General features: G+C 50.6%; 1 pseudogene; it reads right to left on the bottom strand.

The window, feature by feature from the left end:
- Positions 1-4,423: 4,423 nt before the first annotated feature.
- LOC117703263 (small ribosomal subunit protein uS17 pseudogene) lies at positions 4,424-6,549 on the bottom strand (annotated as a pseudogene).
- Between the last annotated feature and the right edge of the window lie 389 nt (positions 6,550-6,938).

The raw sequence follows: 6,938 nt of genomic DNA, 5'->3' as shown, positions 1-6,938 counted from the left end.
CCAGCCTGTAATTCCAGTGCTGGAAGGGATGGACACAAGAAGATCCCTGGAGCTCACTGACGAACGCTGACCAACCAGTCTAGCAAACGAGTAAGCTCCAATTCAGCGAGAGACCCCTGAATGATCTGGATGTTGGGCCTCTTCCCCACCTTCCCTTCCCCAGTGTGTAGCCCAGGCTGGCCTCACACTGTTGACAATCCTCCCGCCTCTATGGGGTGACTGAGCCTGAGCCATGCCCAGCTCATTCACCCTGTCTCCTGCTTGGTTCTGGAGCTGGATGCTGAGACGGTCTGCCTCCCAGGAAGCTTCAGCTCAACGAGGGAGCTAGATAAAAAAGTCTTGTGAAGAAAACACTGTGACTTTTGTGCCCACTTTCCTTCCTGGATTACAGGACCTTTGTGACGTCATGTGATGTGATGCAGTGTGTGTGTTTGCACGAGCGCGTGCACAGATGTTGCCTGAGGTTGGTGTCCAGTATCATCCTTGATCCCTTTGTCACATGTACTGAGGCGGGCTGTCACTAATTAGGATCTAGCCAGTTTACCCAGTGGTTAAATCTCCAACTCCCTTGTGCTGGATTCCAGGAGGACCACCACACTGACCTGCCACTTATTTACCTGGGTTCTGAGGCTCCAAACTCCATTCCCCACACTCTCCCCTGCTGAGCCATCTCCCTAGCCATGGAGTTCCGAGTCTTTATAGAAAAGACAGTCCCTTCCTTTCCAGCCCTTCCTAAGTGTACTTAGTCCATTACAGAGCTGTTTGGTGAGTGCTCCCTAAGCAGTGCTCACCACTTAGCCCGAAGACAAAATGCCAGACAAGATGATGTTAAAAAACCCAGTTGAGAGTGGGGAGACCTCCCTGCTTCCTAGTGTCACACCTACCACCCCTGCTGAGCAGACCCAGCTGACAATCAGCCAGGAGGGGAGAAAAGAGAAAACAAGGCAGGCTCCTTTCCTCTTGATTCCCAGGAGACGATGGCTTGGGGAGATAAGCCCCCGAGGATCGAGGAGCGGCCATGGCCATCTCTCAAGTTGCCTTCAGAGTTGCAGTCTGTCCTCTGCAGGGCGGATCCCACAGTCTGACTCACCACCCCCAGAGGCCTCAGTGGCATCCATCCTGCCCACCTGAGGTTCCAACCTTAGTCTCCATAGCAACTAGTGAAGGGTATTCTGCCTCAGGGTGAGGGATAAGATTACTGAATCTGCCACCCCATCTGCCATTTCTACCTCCACAAAGGTGTGCGTTTGTGTGGAGAAAGAAGGAAGGGTTCCAGATGATTCACTTTAGTCCCCTGAGGTGAGAAGGCACAGGTGACTAGGGCTTCTGCATCTGCACTTGCCTTTCCTCAGCTCCTTGTCTGAAGAAGGAATGCTACTCCAGTAGTCCCAGTGTCCCAGGCCCCTTCCCCATCACCCTCTGTGCGCTGGCCTCCTATCCTTCCCTCAGCCTTGCTCAGCCAGGTCTCCTCCGAGATTTAGTTTACCTGTTTGTCGCCTTGTAATGGCTTCCAAATCTTCACCTTCCCCCTCCTCCCGCTGACCTGCATCCCTGTGTGGGCCGCTTTCCTCTGCTCTGTAGGAAGGTGAGTGCTTCAGCGCTGGACTCTTATCTCCAGCCCAAACCTTTGACTTTTAGTTTTTGTTGCTTGCTTTCAGACTGACCAGGAACTTTCAGCAAGCCTCCTGCCTCAGCCTTCTGAAAGGTTTAGGGTGGGCATTCAAGAGGGACGCTGAGATGTGCTGGGTTAGTAGCCTCAAGTCATGAGGAACTGAGACAGGTTCCTAGACATAAAGAATTGCCTGGCACTCCCCCACTTAATTCTCACTACCCCCAACTCCTGCCTTGCTGGTCTACATCATCTGCAGAAACAATATCTCCCCACCCCGCCGTGTCAAAAACAACTCACTCTGCTCCCAGTCAAACCACAAAAGAGTAGCTGTAACTTCCTGGTAGCGCCCTATTATATATACATACATGTCCTCCATCGACACTAAATGCCGACATCCTGAAGAGAGATGGAGTCTGTCTTGCCCAGCTGTCTCATTTTTCTTCCAAGATGGATTGTTGTGGAGTATGGAGTTCATTAGAAGTGTTACTGCTGGGGACAACCAGACGGAGAAACAATAGCATGGTGAGTTCTGTCTGGGGTGGTCAGGCCCCAGCACCAGAGACAGCACAGCAGGCTCTAAAGAGCAGAGTCCGAGGCTTTGGCAGAAGTGGGATCTTTTCTTGTACCTTTTGGGGGCAGGGGTGGGGGTGGGAGATCACAGTACAGATGAAGCCAGGCTCTCTGATTCTCAGGCAGGAGGCAGGGGTAGGAATGGGAGTGAGGGTAGGAGGGGGTAGTGGGTGGGAGCTGCTTGTGTGGGTACCAATACCTTTTTGATGTAGGTCTCTTCCCAGGTGAGAGGTCCTGGCTCAGGGAATCCTATTAGCTGGGGACTCAGAGACTGCCACTCAGCTGGGTGTCTGTGGAGGTGGAGGGGCTGCCGCATGTGTTGTGTCCCAAGAAAGGCTGAATACTAACTTCACCTTCTTTCTATTTCCAAGCTCTGGGAAGACAGAAGTGAACCACTATACACATCCAGCTGCCGAATGTTGAATTCCCAACTGCACACCTGAACAGACTCAAATGCACCCAGAGTCTACATAGGATTTGACAATGAGGCTGCTCTGGTCCAGCCCCAGAGCTGGTTGCTGCTCTGATTGTTGGTTGTTCTCAGAGCCTGGGCCCTGGGAGCTTCAGCAAACTAGGTTTAGCCACTCTTTCTCAACTTGTTATTTGAACAGACAAACAAGTGAAAAGCAAAGAAAAAAAAAAAAAGAGATGTGTTTAACGTGGCCATGTTTGGAAGAAGAGCAAATAGAAGTCTAGGGACCCCCACCCTAAGTCCCTCTTCTGGTTTGACATCAAGTTTTGGTTTAAGCTGAAGGCAGAGTCCTACTCAAGGCCTGGCCCCTCCCATCACCGACCCATCATTGTCTCCTCTACAAGGTGGTTTGACAAGCTGTCAGAACTGCGTGGAATCTCTTCCTGGGAGGAAGACAAGCCCACCTCTAACTGACACAAACCTTCAGCCTTCTCCCCCCAGCATAGGTTTCTGAGGCAATTTAAATTCTTTGGGGGTCCATTGTGTTCCAAGTTCCCTAGCACAAGCCTCTGTCATAGGATGGCTTCTCCCCTGCCAGGGAGGACCCGGCCTTTTACCTTTCTTTCTCTTTTCTTTCTGTTTTAGAGTTTCATATAGCTCAGGCTAGCCTCAAATGTGTTATGTAGTTGAGGATAACTTTGATTTCTTAATCTTCCCACATCCACCTCCCAAGTACTGGGATTATAGCTGTACAACTATAACCAAAACCCAGCGACTTCACCCCCCTGTATATGAGTGAAGTCACCTTACTGTGGCCACATGAATGTGCCATGCCCCTGGGCACCAGCTGTGGTTAGCACTCTGCCTTTGTCCTCTTACTAGCCTTTCAACAGCCCTGGAGCTCAAGCCCTGGCCAGCTCCTGGCTTCCTCTGCCCTCGCCATGCTCCTCCTGCCGCTGTCCCTTGCTGTGATGCTCAGCTCTCTGTTCCAGCCTCTCAGGTCTCTCACAAGTGTTCCTTTTGTTGACCCAGATGTTCTCATTTCCCCTCTACTTCACATCCCCTGCTCACGAGGTCCTCCCTGATGCTCCTCCCACCCCACTCCAAGTCTAGATGAAACCCCAATTGTGACTGTCCCTTCCCCATGTTCCAAATGAGCATGACATTGCACACCTTTTCCACATCCACCACTTCCCAAGACTATGGCCTCCCCAGAGCCTGAGCAGGGGACACAGCCATGCCCGAGCCTCTCTTGGGTCCCCAGTTTAGATGAACAGATAATGATACTTCCTGCCATGGGCCACACTTAAACCATGACATCCTGCTTTGTCATCCGGCTGCCCTAAGGGAGCTCCTGATTTCTTCAGCATTGAGAATGACAGAGAGCATCTTTCCTTCTCAGTCAGGTCTCCCAGAGCACCTAGCAAAAGTCTGGCCATAGAAAACACACTACTAGCCAGGCAGTGATGGCGCACGCCTTTAATCCCAGCACTTGGGAGGCAGATTTCTGAGTTCGAGGCCAGCCTGGTCTACAGAGTGAGTTCCAGGACAGCCAGGGCTACACAGAGGAACCTTGTAATGAAAAACCAAAAAAAAAAAAAAAAAAAAAAAAAAAAAAAAAAAAAGAAAGAAAAAAGAAAACACACTACTTCACCCCCCAAATGCACACCATCCTGTCCTCCTGCATGCATGTAAACACACACACACACACACACACACACACACACACACACACACACACACGTGCACACACCTTTTCTGGGGTCCTAGAGAATGCACAGGGAGTCATATTATGGTTTGAATGGGAATGTCTCCAGCAACTCCCATGTTTATCCCAGTGAGTAGTACGGTTTGGAGAAGCTGTAGAACCTTTCAGAGGTGAGGTCTGATTGGCAGATGGGCAGCCATGGGGTGGGACTAGGGGATCAAAAGCCAGCGGAGCTTCCAGACCCCTAAGCATTTCCTGGCCAGCCCCATATGAATAAGCAGCGGCTCACATCTCTGCCACCATGGCCCCTCTGTTGTGACAAGCTTTATCACCTCCGACTGTGAACGTGAATGAACACTTCCTCAAGTTCTGTGCTTCCATGAGGGGGGCTTGGAGGCATTTGGTCACACTGAAGAGATTAACGAATAAAAGCCAGGGGACAGGTTCTGTGGTACAGGCAGCCTCGTTGTAACTATAGATATTTTGGGGAAAGGCCTGGGTACGAATCCTGTTCAGCTACTAAAGAGGTAGGCAAATGTTTTCACTCCAGATCCGTCACGTATGAGGGAGGCACATCACTGATTGAAAGGACACTAATACCTGCCATGAAGGGCATGTGTGGTGGGAACTCACCAGGTGACAACAGCCTCAGTGTATGGGAAACTTCATTAGGATGAACCCTGAACTGTAACAGGGCCCTGGGAGGGGGGTTAGTCTATGCAGTTTGCTACATTCCCCAGCACTCCTTGGTGTCCCCTGCCTCATGGCACCCAGTGTTTGTTGCCATGATCGTTTTGCTTGCCATATTTTTTTCCTGAGAGCAGAGGAACATATCGAGTCATTACCAGAGTTCGTAGGATCAGGGCCTGAGGCCTTAACCAGTCAGTCAAAGAGGCAAGTTGTAGTGAGAGGCAGAGGGTCCCTCGGCTCTGGGAGCCACTCCTTCTTTACTCTTGGTAGGGGCTCTTCCGTCATTCTCTGGACAGAGTTGCTGTGGGCCGGGGTTGGCGGGGAGCAGAGCCCAGCATTCGTGGTGGGCTGTGTGGGTGTCAGTGGAAGCTCCCTTTCCTTTTTTCTTTTTTTTTCTAACTCTGCCTTTTCCTTATTTTTTCTTTTTTAACCAGAAGTTATTTTAAACCCTAAGTGGGGAGCTGCTAAAAGCCACCTCCTCAGGCCTCACGTGTCTCACCTCTCTCGTGGAGAGAGCAAGCAGTTCTCAAATCTTGCTTTCATTCTTCCCTCAACCCCAGGAGAGCTCGCCCCTCCATCCATCCATCACTTGCACGGCACAGGGAGCCCTGTGCTCTGGCTCTGGCCACGTTTGTCACCTACAAGGGCTGCAGCCACACACCAGGCATGCCCTTGCCCCAGGGGTGCACCTGGACGTGCAGGTAGTAAGGGGTTTTAGTTCTGTGGACCTGAGAGCCACCCAGCCCCTGTGTGCATGACTGTCTTGAGTGATATAGCCTTGAACTCAGGGTGTGAGTTGCCATTAGCTCAGAAATTACAGCCAGAAAATTAAATTGCCTGGCAACAATTCACCTGGCACTTCTCATTCTGGTTTTGTCCTGATCCCTTAGCGTGAATAATACGCTTTTTAAAAACTGATTTTTAATTTAGTGTTTGCATGTATGGTATACATGCAGAGATCAAAGGTCAAGGCTGAGTGTATCTTCTATGGAGCTCTAGCTTAGGGTTTTTTTTTTTTTTTTTTTGGAAAATAACTTTATTTGTTCTAGGGCATTGGCCAGAGTCCCCTTAGAACTGCTGAAACTGGTGCCAGCAGCCTTGGTGACCTTGAGCACATTGAATCGTACAGTCTTGCTCAGGGGCCCGCAGTCTCCAACAGTGACACTGTCACCGATCTGATCTGTACACCCCTGAAACGGGGAAAGATGCACAGACATGCTCTTGTGACGCTTCTCAAAGCCATTGCATTTTCGGATGTAATGGAGGTAGTCCCGGCGGATGACAATGGTCCTCTGCATCTTCATCTTTGTCACGATACCAGACAGGATGCGGCCTCGGATGGAGACATTGCTGGTGAACGGGCATTTCTTGTCTATGTAGGTGCCCGCGATGGCCTCTTTGGACGTTTTGGATCCTAGACCGATGTTTTTGTAGTACCGAGGGAGTTTTTCCTCGTCAGTTTCTCCCCGCAAAACACGCTTCTTGTTTTGAAAGATTGTAGGCTGCTTTTGGTAAGCATGCTCCATCTGAATGTCCGCCATCTTCCCGGCAGCCTGAGAAAAGCTCTAGCTTAGTTTTTTGAGACACCTTTTTTTTTTCCCCTCTGAACCACAGCCCACTAGATTTGACCAGCCAGCCAGCCAGCTGGCTTGTGAGCTCTAGGGCTCCTGGGTCCTGCCTCTCTGTTGCAGGAACTCCACACCCTTAACTTACCCACAACTGCGAAACTGGAGGGAGCCAAAAAGAAAGCGAAGCTCGCTTCTCAGAACCCTAGAAAGCAAAAGGCTGGACACCAGACGGGTGAGCAGCTGTGGATCCAGGTCTGAAGTGACTGCCCGACTTTACAGCAGGGCAGAAGTGCAGACCCGTGATCTAGATACAGATCCTGCTTCTTCCTCTCCCAAACTTAGCGACCTTGTTTCACTTCTCAGAACTCAGTTTCCCCA

Source organism: Arvicanthis niloticus, chromosome 2 (assembly GCF_011762505.2).
Source record: "Arvicanthis niloticus isolate mArvNil1 chromosome 2, mArvNil1.pat.X, whole genome shotgun sequence".
Lineage (NCBI taxonomy): Eukaryota > Metazoa > Chordata > Mammalia > Rodentia > Muridae > Arvicanthis > Arvicanthis niloticus.
Note: the sequence above shows the minus strand (reverse complement) of the source record. Positions and strands in the feature narration are given on the sequence as shown.